General features: G+C 47.5%; 1 protein-coding gene across 2 annotated transcripts in view; it reads right to left on the bottom strand.

Annotated features, from left to right (window-relative positions):
• Positions 1-19,860, bottom strand: part of RBM48 (RNA binding motif protein 48) — a 268,656-nt gene that overhangs the window by 19,621 nt on the left and 229,175 nt on the right. The gene's annotated exons all lie outside the window — the stretch shown is intronic.

The raw sequence follows: 19,860 nt of genomic DNA, 5'->3' as shown, positions 1-19,860 counted from the left end.
AGTTTCATTTACAAAAAAAATCAAACACCAGACATTACAGTAATTGCTGTAGGACAACAAACTGGTGATGTGGACTCCTCTTCATTCCTGAAAATCAACCTGCCAGTTTTAAGTGGCATTCCACACTGGAAGGAAATACTTTGAAATGTTATACTGACTCACAATCTGAAAATCACAATTCTATAGTCAAAAGTGATGAGAAACCAGCTCAAAGTTTAACGGACATTCGGAAAATAAGAGAATAGCTGTTCTTCCCTATACAGTTAAATCAAAGGAGGGAGTCTGTTCTCGCCAGAGTTGGTTTGAATAGCGAAGAAAGCTTCATCAGCGAAGCATTATTCAAGAAACTCCCAAAAGACCAAACCCTTCCCGCTGTTGAGTCAGTTTATCAGTGGGTATGGGGTCTGAAAATTCCCAGTTCCAAACATCATCTGCTTAGCAGTTGTATGCTAAAAATGTCTGACCCTGGTAAAAGCATAGAGCATAATTGTTGGGTCGTGCGAGGTGTTCCCTTTGCCTTTTACATGGGCAGTCATATCCTCAACCGACTCGAAATTAATTTGGATCCTAGTAATTGCCAAGCCCGGTCCCAACTGGAGGGTAAACCCCAGGGCCCTGGCAATCCTAGGGAAAGACTTCCGGTAAGCCCCATTGCTACCCTAGGCAGTTGAAGTAAAAAATAGAGAGGAGATCACCATCCCAGGCCTGCCACCTACAGAATCTGCATCCCCAAAGGAGAGTTGGCAGTAGAGAAATGGGTCCATATTAATCAGTTAAAGAGTTGTCACCCCAGGCACACTTTGCGGCTGATTGAGGAGCCAAGAGAAAGTCAAATAGGGGAGACATCTGGAGAATAAGAACGAGGAAAAAGAAGAACCAGAAGGGAACAGGTAGTTTCATGTGTATATCGATCTAACAAGGAGTACTTTTCTTCATTGTCAGTGCAAATGGGTATCACCAAAAATCTCTAGTAAAAAGATCAATGCTTATCTTTGTCTTGTAAGAAATTATTTGTTGTTACTGTCAGAGCGTGTGAATGACCGTAAGGTATGTGTGTCCCACTGCTGTCAACCTTCCGGGAAGACAGTCGGTGGGAAAATGTTGTAACCTGTCTTTATTCATCTATTAGATTAGTACTGATTCCGCTCCTGATTACCAAGGAGGACTTCTGGAAAAGACAGACAATGAAAATCTGGGGGTGTCTCTCCACATTCCAAGGAAAGACAACGGGAGGATTGTGGCGTACCGCTCCCTGATGGAAGGACTCCACCTGATGGACCCCACTTTGCCCTACTCTCTCTCACCAAGAGGTCTCAGGAGAGTCGGGAGGGGGGGATTTGTGGGATACATTTACCCACCCAGCAGCATTCCCCTCCATCACCAATCTGCACTTCAGCAGTTACCAGCAAAATGGCTGCGCTGGCACTGTTGAGCACTATCGCGGTTATGCTCACTTAGTCTCTGCAGAGGCGTTTGGGCACGGTTGCAGCCCTCCCGGGGGTGAGGTCACTTGGGCCAGACTTTGCCCTCTGCGCTTATGTGGTGACTGGTGGTAATAGGTGATGCTGGTCGGGACTGCTCCTGCGTGGAGAATAGGGGGCGTGAGTATGCCAGCTTTCCCCCCTGATCCCCTTCCAGACCCCTTCTCCCAAACCGTGGTACCCGTGGGATGCGCTGTCCCTGGAAAGCTCACCTGCTGATTAGTTTTGGCGAGCACTCCGTCCTGCTGCTTCTGGCAGGCGCGCTTGTATGATCTGGACCGAGTTCCTTCACTGGTCCCTTGCACGTGGTAGTCCAGGCCTGCTGCGACTAAGCCACTATACTTCAGGTAAGTGTTCTTGTTTGCCTTTGTCTTTCCTCGTCTGTTTTTGTTGTATTGTAAAGTTCGTTGTCTTGTATTGCTGTCCGTTCCACTTTTTCTTTTTTTTTTTAATAACACATTTTATTGTTTTTTCCAACTTAACATCATAAAACATACATTCTTCATATAAACATTCAACCTATATGACCAGTGGAACAGTCCCTGGTCAAGTGAAAAGAAAACAAAAAAGAAAAGAAGAAAGAAAAGAAAAGGAAAGAAAAAGGGTCTTGCAGTGTCCGTTATTTCTCACGCTATATGCCAGATTGGATTACTATTGCACATTGTGCGTTATCATCCATTGTTCAGGTTGGTGCAGTCATTGGGCTTCCTCCCATTTGTTCCATATTTTGTCTGCTTTCCTCGGACATCCCCTGGCTGTATATACTCTCCTTTCCATTGCAATGCATATGTTGACGTCCGTCACCCATTGTTCGTACTGCGGTGTTGTTTCCGAGCCCCATAATTGTGCAATGTTCCTTTTAATTATTGCCGAGGTCGTCGATAGAAGCAACTTCTCATATTTAGATGCTTCTCCCTCCTCCTCTATCCCGAGCAGGAGTAGCTTCGGGTCTCTGTGTATCGTTCTCCCCAGTACCTGTGAGAGTTCATTACAACATTTTTGCCAGTACTGTTGTATATGGTTGCAGTCCCACAGTATGTGGAAGAAGGTTCCCTCCTCCCTTTTGCATCGAAGACAGTGTGGGTCAGATGTTTTCCCCCAGCGGTATAATGCCACCTTTGGTTAGTAAATCCTATGCAGTATTTTAAGCTGGATAAGTCCAAGTCTGGCCGAAATGGCCACCTCCCGAGGGTACATGAGGGCTCCCATCCAGTCCTCCGGTTGTGTAAGTCCTATGTCTCTTTCCCATTTGCCCTTTAGGCTGGTTAGTTCAGTGGTGGCAAAGGAAGTGATTACATTATACATGGTGGACGTTACTTTGATCTCTATGCTTGCCTCAACTATGTTTCTTTCGAGGGGAGTGCTTTCGGCCATGTCTTCAAGTGCTGGGAGGTGGGCTTGTAGGGCATGCTGCATCTGCGCATATTGGAACCGTTCAATGCCTGGGAGGTGAAATCTGGACTCTAGGGTTTCAAAGGACACCAGTCTGCCCCTTCTACGATCTCGCCCACTGTACTGATATCATGTTGTGACCATGTTAAGCCGGTCAAGTGGCACAGCGAGTAGAGCGCTCGCTTTGACATCCGTGCAGAGCTTGCTAACGCAGGTTCGAATCCCGGCAGGGCCAAACTCAGCCTGTCATCCTTCCGAGGTCGATAAATGAGCACCACACACCGTGGGTAATAATAAGCAGCGCTCAGATACCTGAGGGTTCGTAGCGCTATATAAATGCCAAATTATTATTATTATTATGTACGCCATCTCGTAAGCTTTTTTACCTCAGGTAAATTCCTGTTCCACAGAGGTTGTAGTGGGGTGATCTTCCCTTCCCATCCCAGGAACGTGTGAGTGTCTTTCCATACTCGGGCAATGTGTGATAGCATAGATTGTGGGGCTACGAGTCGCTTTATAAAGGAGTTCAGTTTGAGGTCTAGCGCATTCTCTGGCACTCCCCAGTCTATTGTGTGGCATCCCCATGCAGTAAGTCGTTGACCACTGCCATTTGGCTAGCCCAGTAGTAGGACTGTAGGCGGGGGAGCCCTATCCCTCCCTCCCAAATGGAGCGCTGCAGAGTGCCCAGCGCAATACGTGGATGTCCGTTGTTCCAGAGGAGTTTCCTTACTGCGTTGTCTATCTTTTTTAATTCTTTCGCTGGGATGTGTAGTGGGGCGTTTTGCAGTATGTATAAGAAGCGTGGAAGAGCCATCATTTTGAATAATGCTGCCCTTCCTAGTAGGGTCAATGGGAGAGAGACCCAGTGGCTGGCATCTTCTGTGAATCTGGTTGTTATCGGGTGGAGGTTATTGGTCACATAACTGCTCAGTTTGTTAGTAATTTGTATGCCAAGGTATTTAAACTGCTCGGTTTCTAAGCAAAAGGGACAGTTGGCTGGCGGTATAAAAGTTGTGGTACCTATTGGGAACAGTATTGATTTGGGCCAGTTTACTCTTAGCCCGCTGAAAGTACCGTAGCTGTCCAGTATGTCTACAATCGTGGAGCAGGCTTGGTGTGGGTCTTTTAAGTAAAGAAGCAAGTCATCCGCATACAGTGAGACCCTATCCTCTCGCCCGTCTTCCCAATGAATACCACACCAGGCCGTTGACGTTCTCAATGCCTCTGCTAACGGTTCCACAGCCAGGGCAAATATCATGGCGGATAATGGGCATCCCTGTCTGGTTCCCTTCCCAAGCTTGAAGGTTTGCGATGGCCACCCATTCACTCTCATTTGTGCCTCGGGGGATTCATATAAGAGTTGCACCCAGCTCAGAAACTGGGGACCAAACCCCATCCGCCCCATTATTTCCCAAATTGCCTCCCAGTACACAGAGTCGAAAGCCTTTTCAAAATCAATTGCCAGTACAGCCAGGGGGCCTCGGGTGGCGGGTGCAGTCTCTATTACAGTATGTAGCCTATGAATGTTCATGCGGGTCGACCGTTTTGGCATCAATCCGCACAGGTCGGGGTGAATTAATGTTGTGATGACCTTTTGTAAGCGGTTGGCCAGTACTTTTGCTAGTATTTTGGTCTCACTATTGATAAGTGAGATTGGTCGGTATGAACTACAGAGGTCTGGCGGTTTGTCTGCTTTGGGAATCGCTATCAACGTGGCTTTCCGGAGGTCTGCCGGTAGGCGCCCTCTCTCCTTGGACTGTAGGAACATTCGCAGTAAGTGGGGGGCAATTTCATTTGTACCAAGTTTACGCCACATCTCAATCGGGAAGCCGTTTGGCCCTGGTGTCTTTCCCGTCTGGAGTTCCGACATGGCCGCTATCAGTTCCTCCTCTGTGATATCTTTCTCAAGTAGAGCCTGCTGTTCAGCGCTTAGAGTGGGGAGGGCTATGTCGTTTAGTACCGATCTATTGATAGGCGATGTGGGTGACCTGTAGAGCTCCGTATAGTAAGCTGTGAAGCCCTCGGCTATGTCGCGGTCGGTCAGTAAGGGTTCAGCTCCTTCTGATCTTATCGCTCTGACCTGGCCGCTGCCTATTTCGCGTTTCTCTAACCATGCCAGCATTTTGCCAGCTTTATCACCGGTCTCATATATTCTAGCTCTCATCGTCATATGTGCCTGTCTAGCGTTGTCTAGCGCAACGTTCTGTAAGCGTTTTTGGGCAAGTGTTAGTGCTCGATTTGTTTCGGGTTGGTCAAGTGCCAGGTGGTTTAATTCAGCCTGAGTCACTTGTTCTTCGGCTTCTACCAATTTCTTTTGGTGTTTCTTTCGGTGTGCAGCAGACCATGACAAAATCTCACCCCTCAGCACCGGTTTGAGTGCCTCCCACAGGATCCCCAGATCATCTACCGATCCAGTGTTTAACTCAAAGTAAGTTTTTGTCGTTTGTTGTATTTGCTTCAGAAAATCTGAGAGGCCTAGGTAGTAGTTATTTAAGCGCCAGGAGGGGGGCGGACGTGGTCTAGCCATATTAAGCTCGATTAGCAGGGGGGAAATGATCTGATATGCCGCGCAACAGTAGAGTTGCCTTTGTGGCCCTGTGAGTCTCTGGCTCAAGCAGAAAGAAGTAATCTAATAGCGATAAAGAGGCATGTGCCCCTGAGTGGAAGGAGTATTCCCTCGTGTCTGGGTGTAGGTCACGCCACACATCCCGCAGTCCCATTGCTGTAGTGAACGCTGCTAGTTTGGTTCGGACAGTGGGGTTTCTTCCTCTTAAGTGTGAGCGGTCCATCCCCACCTCCATGACTTCATTGAAGTCACCCCCAATTATCAGTTGGTCTGAGTTATCTCCCAAGATCAGAGGTGTAATGTCCTGTAGCAGGCTGGTGAGCAGTGTCGGTGGCGAGTAGACCCTGAGTAGGGCTATCGTCTGGTTCCATAGTGTTCCTGTAATAAGTGTGTACCTGCTGCCAGTCTCTTGGGTCACCCCTGTCCTGGTCAGGGGCAACCGTTTGTGTATTAATATGAGCACCCCACGAGAGCCTGTGGTGAACCCAGCATGTATTGCAATTCTGTAGTTGGTGCGTTTGAATAAGGTACATGTAGTGCCTGCTAAGTGGGTCTCAGTTAGGAAGGCTATGTCTGGTGTGTGGCGATTTAGGAGTTGTGTGATAAGTCGTCTCTTGATTCCACCTCCCATCCCATTAACATTCCAGGTTAGGAGTCGTAGGGTCCTGATATCTGTATTAGCGGAGGCCATTTGGTAAAGAGTGCGGGTTAATCACTGGCATATAGCACCATGTGCACATGTCGTCTGCTGATAGTGTTGTGGCAAAGCGTTCTAGATTTGGACTTTGGACCCTTTTGTTAACTAAACCCTCGTTAAACAAACTTCCCATCCCCCACCTTATACTCCTTCTAACTCGAAGCATCTGTCGCCCGAACATTCAACAACAAACCTCAGCTAACCGTGGCTGAGTGAGCCTGCTAACAAATGAACAAATAAACTGTTCGGGGTTGTGTCCCTGTGTGTAGGCTCCGGACGTACCCCGGTGCGGTGTCGCACCAGGGGAAGGGGGGGCTTCCGTCTGGGCTGGCCGCTTGGCTGTGCATCTCTTCGTGGCTATTCTTTATACATGTTCAGCATTAGGTTGTTATACAGTACCTTAAGCCCCGCACGGTAGGGTCTCGAGTGTTTCTGTTTGCATATATTTCAGGAGTCGGTGCTCTTATTCCTGCAGCTGTGGTGCGATTCCTGGTGCAGGCAGTTGTTGGTCTGGCGGTTCAGGACCCGGCCGGGCACGGGGTGTTCTGTTTCTGTTGCCCCTCAGTCTCCCTCAATGTGTTGTTCCGCCCATCTCCATGCCTCTCCGGGGTCGGTGAAGTGGACTGTTGTGCCTCCATGGTAAATTTTAAGTTGGGCAGGGAACATCAGGCCGTATTTCACCTTGAGGGATTGTAGTTGTTTTTTCAGTGGGTCAAACTATTGTCTAGCCTTCTGCACTTCCCTGGTGTAGTCTGGGAAGAATGCTATTTTGGATCCATTATAGGTGAGGGTGCCTTTCGCCCTTGCGGACTGGATCAGCGCATCACGATAGTTCAAAAGTTTGGCGATCACTGTAAGAGGCGGGGCGCCCGGAATTGGATGACCCGTCGGCACACGGTGGGCTCGTTCAATGGAGAAGAAATTGGACAATGTCTTTTCTTCAAACATGTCTGTAAGCCACTGTTCTAGAAATAGCTCCATATGTGGGCCCTCCGCTTTCTCCGGCAATCCCAGGATCCCAACGTTATTACGCCTGGATCTTCACTCGCTCTCATCCACTCGCTCCTCCTTGGTTTTCAAACGTGTTGTGACTCTGGCCAGCTGCTGTTCTATGTTTCTTATTCCATCTTCCGCACCGGAGATGCGTTGTTCTGCCTCGCCGGTGCGCAATGCCGGCTTCTGGAGGTCATGTTGCAGGAGGGAAACGTCCATGCTGATGCCATCCATTTTCTGCTCCATGGAGGCGCGCGAGTCGGCTATGGCCGCCATGATGTCCTTTAGTGATATCGTGACCTCCGTCCCCGCCATGGCGTCTGCTTGGTCTTGGTCTTGTTCTGGTTGGCCATTAGTCGGCGTAGTAAATTGATCTATCCTGCTCTGGGATATCAATCTTTTGGATTTGTCTTTGCCCATGTTGAATGCCAATGTGTGGGTATCGCAGTCCGGGCTGCTGTAGCAGGGTGGCAGCGGTTCTTTTAATGTCACGGGTTCCCCTCACTGTCTCGGCAATGGGGCAGTCCTCTGTGCACCACCCAGCTGGGCCGTTTCGCCCCGGTGTGTGGTGGGCGACCAGCTCACCTCGTCTCCCCAGCCAATTCACGGGCCCCTCTCCACCAGCCCTGGCCGTGTCGTGCGGGGCATATGGTGGGGTCCCCGCCCGTCTCGCCTCACCAGCCAAAGCCTCTCCACAGACCACACGGGGGCTGCGGCCCAACAGCTCCGTTGATTTATGCAGGTGTAGCGGACAGATCGTTTGCTTTGCGGTCCGTGGGTGGATAGTCGCGATTCTCCCTCAACGCGTCTTCCCGCCGTCCTGCTTCACTCCGATGAGCGCGGCCATTTTGATCGTGCGATGCCGCGAGCGCGTCGCCTCCTTCCCGCCGCTCCGAACTCGCTCAAAACAGTGGGTTTCGACCTGGAATTTTCTCCATGTGAGCCGGGGGCGCTTGCCTTCAGGAAGGTATGTGTTTTGGGAAGATTTGCCATTCATAGCAGGCTATTTATTCAGGCTATTTGCTGCGGCCGTCGGAGCGCCAGGAACTCTCGTCCTCATCGTCCCATTGCTGGCCACGCCCCCCTCCGTTCCACTTTTGATGTTTGCTCTTTTGCTTTTTTCGTTTGCGGGTAATTTTGCCGGCCCGGCAGAAGCTGCAGAGCTCGAGGCGACAGCCCTAGGGAATGAGGAACAAAGCTGCAGCGGTACAGTAGCTGGTAAATTGTTAACTATGGGGCGCGCGTGGTTCAAATGTGGCGCGGCCCTTGGACGGATGTTCTAACCTTGTCTTTCTTCTTCTTCACAGGGTCCGAGTTCGTGGATGCGGAGTACGGTTCTGCTGCATCGGGATCAAGATCACTGGATGTCATGCGATGAGTCTGCAGATGAAGCACCGGTTTCCTGGAGGTGAGTGAGGAGAACGCCTGGTTTCAAAGGTAAGTAAACTGGTCCAAGCAGCGGTGAGTGTCACATTGCAAGCGAGTGCACAGTAACGCGAAGCACCGGCCTTAAGGATGGAGCAGCTTATATAGCTGAGCTTTTGAAGCCACGCCCACCAGGTTCAGCCTGCCTGCCATACCCTGCCACACCCAATGAGTCAGCAGATGAAGACCAGGCCTAGGGAACCACACCCGATGAGTCAACACATGAGGATGTTCTCTGGAATAAAGGCTTTCAGCTCATGGAAAGTTCTTGTAAAATAAAAGCACTCCTGCAATAAAATAAAGTAAAAGCATTCCTGCACTGAAATAAAGTGTTCCTGCTCGCATCTCTATATGAGCCTGCCGCTAAAGGTGCCAGGACTGAGTCCAGCCGGGGCCCTGTGTTTATAGGGCCCAAAGGGACATAAGTGAGTCAAGTGACCCATTGCCTCCATCACTAGATGATGTGGTTTTTGTGTTCTGGGCCCTGTGGTCATGACAATCGCCTTGCCTTAAAACAGCATTTTGCAGTCACCAAAATAATGGCTGCGCTGTCTTTGCCAAGTACATATGGGGCATGATGGAACCGGGAACACACCAAGAAAGGCTGCCAGTGTGTTTCCTCATGTGCACCAAAGAAGAGAGTTGAAAAGCAGTGCTGCTTTGTTGCTAGCTCAGAATTTCCCATTGAAAAAGGAAATATTTTACATTTAAAATGATGCCGTCCTGATGCCCTTTTTCATCTGTGCAACAATACACAGTCCTGATCCAGTGATATCCAGCTATGCCCAGGCATATTCAGATGGTGCCTCAGTTAAAGATAGCATTTCTCACTGAATGACAGGCTGTGTTAGGAAAAATCTGTGACATCACAAACAACTTTACTCCCAGCCATACGGAAAAATGCTTGACTTTTTGCTACAAAATATCCCAGATAAACTCTTCAAAAGAAACCCTATCTCTCTGTGCATATGTCAGTTTCAATGGATATTTATTTTGACAGATGCTTTTGAACTGGAAACATGACTGGGGCTTTGGAAAGATTCAGAATCAGAAAATGGATGTGAGAAGGCCGCATTTGAAAGTGACATCCCAGCAGAATTAACCATGTGCAAAAATGGTTGCTTTTGCAAACAAGAAACATGTCTGTTTAAAAGTGTAATGTTGAATAAGGCCCTGTCCTTGCCTAGAAATGTAAGGGGGGGGGGGGGTTGTTTAAAATCTATGTGTTTTGTTCCAACAGCCTTGATTTTGGCACAGGAAAAAGTATGTATAATATATATATATATATATATATATATATATATATATATATATATATATATATATATATATATATATATATATATATATATATATGTGTGTGTTTTCCTGCTTGGCTTCAAAGGACATTTGTTTGCTGGGAACAGGAGCTGCCTTCCCCCAAAAGGGGCCACCCCCTTGGAAACTCTGAATGGACCAATAGGAAGCATATCACGCGCTCGTCAGACTTTGTGTCTCGGCTTGGGCCTGCTACAATAGATTCCAGGACACTTAGGTGTGAAATTGCAAATAACACCTCCCCTCAACTTCAACTGGGGGGGCTTAAAAGCCAACTCCAGAGCAGCCTTGGAAGTTATGCCCTTATTTGGGAGACAATGCTGGCCATCTGGCTCAAAAGACTATTTTAATGAATACACTTTAAGACTTATCTCTACAACGGGACAACGCAGTAATGCGAAAGTTTCAGTTTAAATACAATTTTTGTGGCTTTAAATTAAGATGTGGTAGTCTTCACTAGCATATTGGGGACAGAAATGGCAGAAAATTCTATATTCTGGGGGAAAGTATATATGGTGCCACTTAGAAAATTCAATACTAACATGCCTTATGATAATATGTACATGTGTATAAAGTTATAGATTTGTAAGTGAAATATTTCCCACTGAAAAGCACAATTTTTTTTAAGGATGAAACAAAGTCCTACAAACTTGGGAGTTGGACTGCCATGCTCTGTGTGAAATATGTAATCTGTCTATGTAACTTTCAAAAGTGCCATGACTGTAAAAAGGTGCATGTTTGTGCCATAACTAGTTTTAGCAAAAGTAACTGTGGGATGATCCAATGCATTATAAAGCACACATCATAAATCTGATGTCATGCCCCTGAAACTCAACCGGCTAACAGCAAGGCGGTAACAATCAGCCCTGACCAATCCAGTTTTTAGAGGCATGCCCATCCAAGCCTGCCCCACTGTATGATCCGGTGATGTCATTCGCCATTATAAATGGGGGAGCTCACAGAGACAAAGGACACACTTCTGAATTTTCCAGCATCTGCGCATCTAGACATTCCAGATTCACCCTGCAGATTCCAGACTCAACTGCCAGGAAAGGTATAGTTGATACAGGCCCGCCGATCCAGGCAGAACCACTCTTCAGAACCAAACACCATAACAAAATCCCACTAACTCAGGGAGAAGGGAGAAAAGCTGTGGTACCCTTTTTGAGAGTATCCTGTGACCAGATCAGCTTTTTGCCCCACTACCTGCATGCCACTGTGCCGTGACCAGTCCTTTGCCCAGCTGTTTTCTGTTAGGAGAGCCCGCCACTGTGACCAGTGACCAGATATTGCCTTGCTGTCCAGAAACTCAGTTGGCTGTCCCAAAATCCCAAACTCAGGCGCTGATTGTGAGAATTACCCCATCCAATAGCAACACATAACCCAACTTGATAGCTTGTCTTTGTTCCACCTTCTAAGTAACCCCATCCATACCCTGGTAACTTGATGAAGATCGTTTGAATCCTCTGTTTATTCTGTTCCTTGATTTTCTAGTGTTAGCACAATTCTTCCATTCATTTCTGTCTTTTCATTTCTCCATAATCATATTTTGAATAATTTAATTAATTCCCACATAGAGCTGAACACAAGGTGAAAAGGTTACCCATACAAATTAACCTTGGAGCATACTGTGTCTTTCTTTCACAAACTAGCCACTAAATCGAGTTTAAGTGACACTTGTCCTTTCCTTTTAAACCGATTTTCTCTTAACTGCTTTTATTTTCCCAAAACAGAATCTGCTTTCACATTGAAAATCTCATCCAGTTATTCAGCTAGAGTCCTTCTTTCACTTTCCTATAATCCCTGTGATGTGCATCTATCACCCAGCCTAAAAAACGCATTCCGATTCTATTTTTTTTAATTCATTTTATCAGTTTTTACAACAAAACAATCAACATAACCAGCAGTATTTATCATTACAGTTTAGCATCATGCACATATCGTTACATTTCTACTGCTTACCCTTTACCCCCCCCAACTTGAGCCTACTTCACTTCGCATTCTGCTTCTCCTTCTTCTGGGGGACCTCCCCTTCCGTGTTCTCTAGGGTTTCATGATCGCTTAAGCAGTCCTGGGTGGGCCCATACAATGTGGCCACTAAGTGTCTCCAGGCTGTCAGAGTACCTGCTTCCTCCTCCCCTCCTCCCCTTCCCTACTGACTGCTTCATGCCATACTGCCGTTTCGGCTTTGGTCCATTTCTGGAGGTCCCTCCACCAAACTTCTACCTTTGGTCTGTTGCATGCTTTCCACCCCATGGCAATTCTGTGCTTGGCCAGTATATATGCCAAGTTCTTAAGCTTACTCACTAGGCAACTCCCCTACCATGCATGCCCACACTGATTCAACATGTAGTTTGATCCCTTTGGCCTTTAATCGATGGGCTACTTCCCCCCAGAATTTCCCATTTTCTGGACATGCCCAAAACATGTGTCATATCCCTGCATTTTCTTCCCCACATTTAGGGCACGTTTGTTGTGCAGTGTTCTTGAACCAAGCAATCCTCTGGGGGGTCATATATGCACTGTGGGTTACATATAACTGTATTTATTGTAGCCTTGCATTCCCAGAGACTTTTTTATGGTATCTTTGAGCCCTCTCCCATAGCCCGTCACTCAGAAGTTCCCCGGTTTCATCTTCCCAGTCTTGTCTTAATTGAGCCACTTCCTTTCCCACCCTTGACATCAGCAGCTCATAGATTCGAGAAACCTCATGCCCTCCATCTGCTACATCATACATCGTTTCTTTGGCCATGTCAGGTTGATCTTCAAGTATTATTTCAGACCATGTCTCTCTGATCCGCCGTACCATTCTAGTATAAGTAATGTATTGCCCCACGTGTAAACCCATTTACTCTACTAGCACCCCAAATTCCTTTACTTCCCCTTCCTGCCATATGTCTCCCAATGTTGCAATCCCCACAGGTTCCCAGTGCCTACGAATCACCTTCCTCAGTTGCACGTCTCCTCCGGTTAATGCCACTAGCGGCACTTGCGGAGAATACAGGGTTGGATTCTCCATGACCTGGCAAGCCTTGCGCCATATATTCCATCCCAGTTCCAACATGCCAGGGCGACCTTGTAGCTCAAGTTTGGCCAGCCATATCAATTCTTTCAGAAAGAACGGGGCACACTCTGATCTCAGCAATCTGGACTCTGATGTCGAGTCTTCCGCTAACCATTTGGCAGTTGCGGTTGACTAGCCAAATAATAGATCTCAAAGTTAGGCAATTTTATACCCACTTTGTCATACGTGTTCTGTAATTTCCAGAGGGCAATTCTGTTCCTGGTCCCATGCCAAATAAAGCCCCTGCATATGCTCTAGAGTTTGACGAAGAAGCGCTTTGGTATCATATATGGTATGTTCTTAAAAGAAATGTAATAGCCTAGGTAATACGACCAACTTCAACAGCGCCCCCCTCCCCATCATGGCCAAGGGGAGCTTAGTCCAAAACCTCATGCTATTTTCGAAGTTCACTACTGCTTTCTCGGTGCTGTTTATATTCTGCTTCCACCGTGTGATAAATGTCAATCCCCAGGTATCTGAATGTGCTGGTCTCCCATGGTATTTGTAAGACTGGCAGGATCCCTATATACCTCCCCAGGGAGAATATACACGATTTCTTGGGATTAACTGCAATGCCGCAGAGCAACGCAAATCGCTCCATTGCTTCCAGAATGTATTGAAGATTTTCTTCAGGGTATCGCAAGTAAAGTAACATGTCATCTGCATATAATGAAATTAAGTGCGGTCCCCCTTTTGTGTAAATCCCAACTTCTTCGTACTGTTGTCTCAAGTATATCGCCAGGGGTTCCAATGCTAGGATGTACAGCATTGGGGACGAGGGACAACCCTATCTGGTTCCCCTGCTGAGTTGCCACCTCTCCGAGATGATCATTCCCATCTTAACTCTGGCTAGCAGTGAGCTGTATAGGAATTTAACCAACTTTAGGTACCCGGGTCCCATCCCATATTCTTAGAGCTGCCATCAGCCAAGGCCATTTGACGGAGTCAAGGGCCTTCACTGCATCTAGTGATATAATCGCTATTTCACTTGAGTCTCCTACTGTGTGCTCTATGACCCAGTGAAGTCGTCTGAGGTTGTCTGATATGCTTCTGCACGGGACATATCCGGAATGATCAGGGTATATTATTCTGCTTATGACCTGTCTCATTCTACTTGCCAACACAGCCGTAAGTGTCTTGCTGTCCTTGTTCAGCAATGACAACGGTCTATACGACCCGCAGTCCGTGCCTGGCTTGTTAGGTTTAGGGAGTGGGATAATCGCCTCTCTCAGGGATTCTGGTAACATCCCGGTTTCAAATTCTTCATTTAACATTACATGCAGCGAGGGGAGCACTTCTTTTCTGTACATTTTGTAAAACTCACTGGGGAGGCCATCCGCACCCGGGATCTTGCTGGTGGGTAGTTGCTCAACCACCACCTCTAGTTCTTCTAATTTAATCGGGTATCTAGGTCCTCACGCTCTTCAATGCTTATTTTTGGCAGGCCAATATCCTCTAGTGTTTCCCTTATCTCACTATCCTCCCCCCACCTTCGTCCCTGTACAATCGTTTATAGAGTTCAAGGAACTCTCCATTCACGCCCTCTTGGGTATCCACTATTTGCCCGCTCTCCCTCCTTACTGCTCTGATCGTGGGCCTGGTGGTCTCGCTTTTATACAACCATGCCAGCAATCTCCCCGGCTTGTCTCCCCCCGCGTGCTGCCTCTCAATATATATCTTGTAGTTTAGATTATACAACCTCTCCCAGTGCCCTGCACATTCCTGCTGCAATTGGTTTATGGTTTCAGCATCTTCCCATGAGTTACCTCCTTAACCCAAAGCGGTCTCTAGTTTCGCCTCTGCCTTCTGCAGATCCCTTAGTATGCCTCCCTGCAGCCCTTTGGATTTGACTATAGCCGATCCTCTCATCATTACCTTAAAGGCTTCCCATACGATGCCGGCCGATTCACCACTCCCAGTGTTATTTACAAAGTATTCTATAATTCCTTCTCTCAGGTCCTCTCTGAACACTGCGCCCTTCAACGCTTCAGCCCTGAGTCGCCACGTAGGGATCCTAGCCCTTGGAGGCCTATATTGCCATGTTAGGACCAATGGCGAGTGGTCCGAAAGGACCCTCGCTTTGTAATCTGATCGCACTATTTCCACCGTCATCTCCTGTGAGGCAAATATGTAGTCTGAACGCGTATACAAGTTATGTGGGGCTGAGGAACGTGAAACATTCTATCATGTGGGTGGTGCAACCTCCACACATCCTCTAGCCGGAGGTCTCTCAACAGGGTCTTCAGGGTTTTGGCGACAAGGGTGGGTTTGTCTGATTTCCTGTCTGACCTGTCTATTCTCGGGTCTAACGTGCAGTTAAAATCACCTCCCCATATCACCGCTCCCCCACCCCCATAATTACGGACTCATTTTGCTATACAGTGTCTTGAAGTAAGCCACAGTGTCTTAGTTCGGGCATATGTATTTATGATGCATGTTTCTCTATTCTCTATCAACCCCCTTATTGCCACCATCCTCCCATCTGCCTCCACTGTGGTCTGTAGTAGTTGGAAGGGGACATGTGGTGCTATTCAAGTGATCATGCCTCTGGCATAAGCTGAGTAAGTTGTACCTATGATGGTCCCCTTCCATTTCCTCTATATCACCTCTTGTTTCTCTTTCGTGAGATGGGTTTCCTGTATTAGGGCTACATCTATTTTCTGCCTTCTTAAATACATCATAATCTTATTCCTCTTCAGGTAACTGTTGAGCCCCCTGACATTCCAGGTTACTATCTTAAGGTCCCCCATATTCCGGCCGTGCCCAGTCCCCACCATTAACCCTCTTCATCATTCGCTTTAAGCACAGGCGTGCATGTGTGTAAGCTCATTCCCAAACAAATAACACTGCTAATCCCCACCCCCCCCCCCCCACAGTTCTTCCCGTTCCCAATTGTTGCCCAGCTCCATCCCTGGATCTCAGGCGATCCCGCATTTAGTCCTTTCTCGGCTTGCCGGTACTAGGAACTCAGCAGGGGGTTACCACACTACCGGTAACTTACCTAACCTAACTACTGGGGTGTGAGAGTGGGTCTACTATCTCCTGCAATCATATACATTATATTATGCGCATGTGCACTATCTTATATTCAAGTCCCACTGTCACAGTTTATACAGCACCTCAGCCTCTGGAGCCGCTACCTCACATCTCCATTCCATCCACCTTCTGCGGGTCTGTCCCCGCCGGGTAATTCTGTCCATCTAGCCACTCTGTCACCGCCTCTGGAGTTTCAAAGAAAAGGGCCTTGTTCTTGTGAAGCACTTTCAGTTTCGCCATGTGCATCAGCATATACTTAAAGTTTGTGTCTCGCAGCCTTTTCTTCACGGTCCCATAGTTCAGTCGCCTACTCTGCACCAGGAAAGTGTACTCCGGGTAGGCCGTGATGGACGCAACTGCCCTTCTTATTGTACCCACTTTTCGGAAGAATTCCAGAATCTTCTCCCTGTCTCGATAGTTCAACATTTTGGCAATTATAGGTCTCGGAGGGGCTCTATGCGCTCTCTTCACCGCAAACCCCTGGGTAAGTGCCCCTCCCTCAATTTCTTGCAGCAGCATTGTCTCAATGTAATCTGTGGGGTTTGGTCCTTCTTCCGGGAGCCCCACAATGCGCATGTTGTTTCTGCAGGCCCGTCCTTCATCTTCCTCTGCCGGGTTTTCTAGGTTGCTCACTTGTTGCCGTATTATGTGGATCTCCGAGGCATGTGACTGGCAATCAGCTGTGTTTGCGTTTGCTTCCTTCTCCAGTTCGGCTGTGCGTTCCGCCATTTTCTTTACATCTTGTCTCAGTAGGTTCACAACCTCTTGCACTGCTCCAATTTTGAGGTCCAGTGATGTTTTGCGTTCATCCATGGCCGCATACAACTTAGTTTCCCATTCAATTTTCAGGTCCGCTATAGCATCCAGGATCGGTTGATAGTTGCGTGTTGGTGCGTTTTCTGTTTGTGGGGTCCTTTCTCCATTCCTGGCCCCTTCTGATGGCTGAGGCGTTTTCGTAAAGTCCTCCATGGTTGCTTGCTTCTCTTTTGTTTTGGGCAACTTGGACGCCATCCTGATGTCACCTAGTATATCAGTTCACAATAGTTGGGGCCAGTCTCCCGGGTCCTTCGGCCTGCCCTGGTTCGTCTGGTGGCGGGTTATGTTCGGGTGCTGCCGGTGTACCAATGAGGGACTACCTGGGCTGCTAGTTTCTGAGTCGCCCTGGGTACTTCGTGTGTAATCTGGTACGATCCTTTAATTTCATACGGGGCCTGAGTTATATGGCATTCAGCCCATGTCCTGTGTCTCTACTTTCAGTACGCACCACAGTATCAGACTACCTGGTCACGTGGTTCCTATAGGTTGCTAATTTCTCCACCACTTGGCGCCATACGCTCTATTAGGCCCTTCGCTCTGGTATCCAGCCCACAAATACAGCGTTTCACTTGCTGTGGCCCTTGCCTTTATCTAGCATGTCAGCCCGTGTTGTTCAGGGGCCCTGGTTGTGCTTCTGAGATATATTACTGTTGTGCATTGTGCCGTAACCTTTATATCCCCGGATTCTGCCCTTATGGGATTCTGCCCTGTATTGCTTCAGCAATGGCCAATGTTATATTCTGCAGGATGAATCTCACCTCACTTCCCACTTTCACCGAATTTGTTGGCAGTGTTACTCTCCTTGCAGTTCAGAAACACTCAGCAATGCCCCTTGCTGCCAATACGGCTCGGTGTGGATGACAGGCTCATTAATTAACCCCCTCAGGGCTTCTGCTCAGCGTTTTCCCCATGCAATTATTGCAGCTTACCAAGTCTCTCTCTCTCACGTAGTGCACTGCCGGGCCTCTGTTGCCGTGTCTGTTTTCGGGCAGCTCTCCCCACCTATGCCCAGCTGTCCGTGTTGGGGAGTACTGCTTTCAGGTCTCATGCGGTGCCGGCTGAAAATTATTCGGCGCTGCTCTCCGCACTCCTCTGCCTGCGGGCATGGGCATTGCTCACATGCACGGCGACCGACGTTTCGTGCCCAACTATGGGCATGCACAGCCGCAGGGCCGCGTTCTATGTCAGCGTCCTCCATGCAATCCTGCTCGCAGCCGAGCAATAGGGGTCCGCACTGCGCTCTCCATGAGTTCATTCAGCTTCGTTATGGCTTGCTGCGGGGGCCCGACTCTCGCTCAGCACACTCGTCCGCTGGCTACCACATTGTCACCAGGCAAGATGCAAGCTCCCTGCTGTCGTCTTTTATGCTGCAGGTGCTCCCAGTCTGCCGCGGTGAAGGCTCCTCAATGCGCTCTTTAATTCCTTTGTCTTGGAGAGGCGGCCATCTTTCCAGGACCCTTCCGGGACCCCGTCTTCTTCGTGTAACTTTTTTTCCCAATACTGATTCTGGTTCCAGAGTCGTGCGCTGCATGCAGTACACCTTTATCTAGCCGTGGGTCTGTCTGGATGGCGTAACCCACATCTCTTATGTCTGCGCATTCGAGAATTTTGCAGGATCGGCAGTGAAACCAAGCTTATCTCATTGCTGGTTAGCCACGCCGCCCCCCTCCCATTCTGTCTATTTCACCCGTTTTTTTTCAAAACAGTTTTGACATTTAAAACTGTAAAAAGCAGAAAATGCAACTTTACAATGTGTAATTTTGGCTGCACTGTGTTCTTACTTTCAAGTTGATTTTTGAACTATATGCCCTTTGTTCATACCTTGTGTAAGAGGATTCAATTCAACACTACAGCTAAGTCAATGCCTAGTCTGGGATACTGAATGGAAACCCTTATTGATATATCTTTACGTCCAGTTCATGCGTTCTGGTTGACTACCCCTATATAACACCCCTCTCTTGGAATCCCACTGAGCCACGAAGTAGTTCTGTTTTGCAAGTTTAAACGGTTTATTTGATAATTTAAACAATATATATATATATATCACACTTTATAATAAATTAATAATTGAATATCACACTTAATCTGAGCAGTAATCAATAATGGATAGTCCGGCACTAGCACACTTCTTTATAATCAATGATGAGTGGTTATAGGATAGATACGATAGCAACAATACTTTTATGGTTTCAAATGGATGCAATGTGGAATGAAATGCAGTACAGAAAATAACTTGATAGGATTTCAGCAAAAGACAATGTAATCACTTTCTTGGACAATTCACCCCCCCCCCCTTTATGCAATGTAAGGAGATGAATAGAATGGGACTCAGTTCTTAGGAATGCAGTCAAATAGAATTCAGTTCAATTCCCCCTCAGCAGCTTATACAACAATAGGAGTTTTGAAACACAGACCCAAGTGCTTTGAATATGGTGACAATGTAGTGAGAAATATGCTGAAAATGCTTTTAATTCCCTTCATGAGGTTCAGGGTGAGTGGTATCTAGTTAATATTAGTCCAGGCTCACTCTAGCAATGATTTAGGGATGGTTCTTAAGAGGCAAACACATTTTTAGCAAGGAAAGAGATGACTGCTGATGGTTACACGTGGCTGGATTTTTAACCAAATCGCGGTAAAATTCGCGAGTGCGAGGGTCTAAGCTTGTTGAAAAGCTGAGATTCTAAGCTTTCAGAGGAATGTTAAACCAAGTTCCTAGCCCAAACGGTTCCAGAGATACGGACGATTAAATAAAGGTAGTTTTTCGGATTTGAAATTTTAAAAGTTCAAAGCGACAGGTTACAGCTTGTAGCTAGAAAATGACAAGTGACAGCTTTGCAAATGACAGGTGACAGTTAGGAGGCAGTTCTGGTTAGATTAAAGTAGATTGAATTATATTATTTTAACTAAGAGATTGGTTCTGCACAGTTCTGCTAGGTACTCACAATACATTTAGAAATAGGCCTCGCCACGGATCTGGTCAGGTTTTGGACTGGACTCCGGTCTGGTCTCGGCACTTCACAGTGATCTGGGTCAGCTCTCTGGTTCTGCTAACAGCGGTCTGGGTCAGCTCTGC

The sequence above is a fragment of the Ambystoma mexicanum genome, chromosome 2q (assembly GCF_040938575.1).
Source record: "Ambystoma mexicanum isolate Mex_15411 chromosome 2q, UKY_AmexF1_1, whole genome shotgun sequence".
Taxonomy (NCBI): domain Eukaryota; kingdom Metazoa; phylum Chordata; class Amphibia; order Caudata; family Ambystomatidae; genus Ambystoma; species Ambystoma mexicanum.
This window is presented reverse-complemented; position numbering and strand designations above follow the sequence as displayed.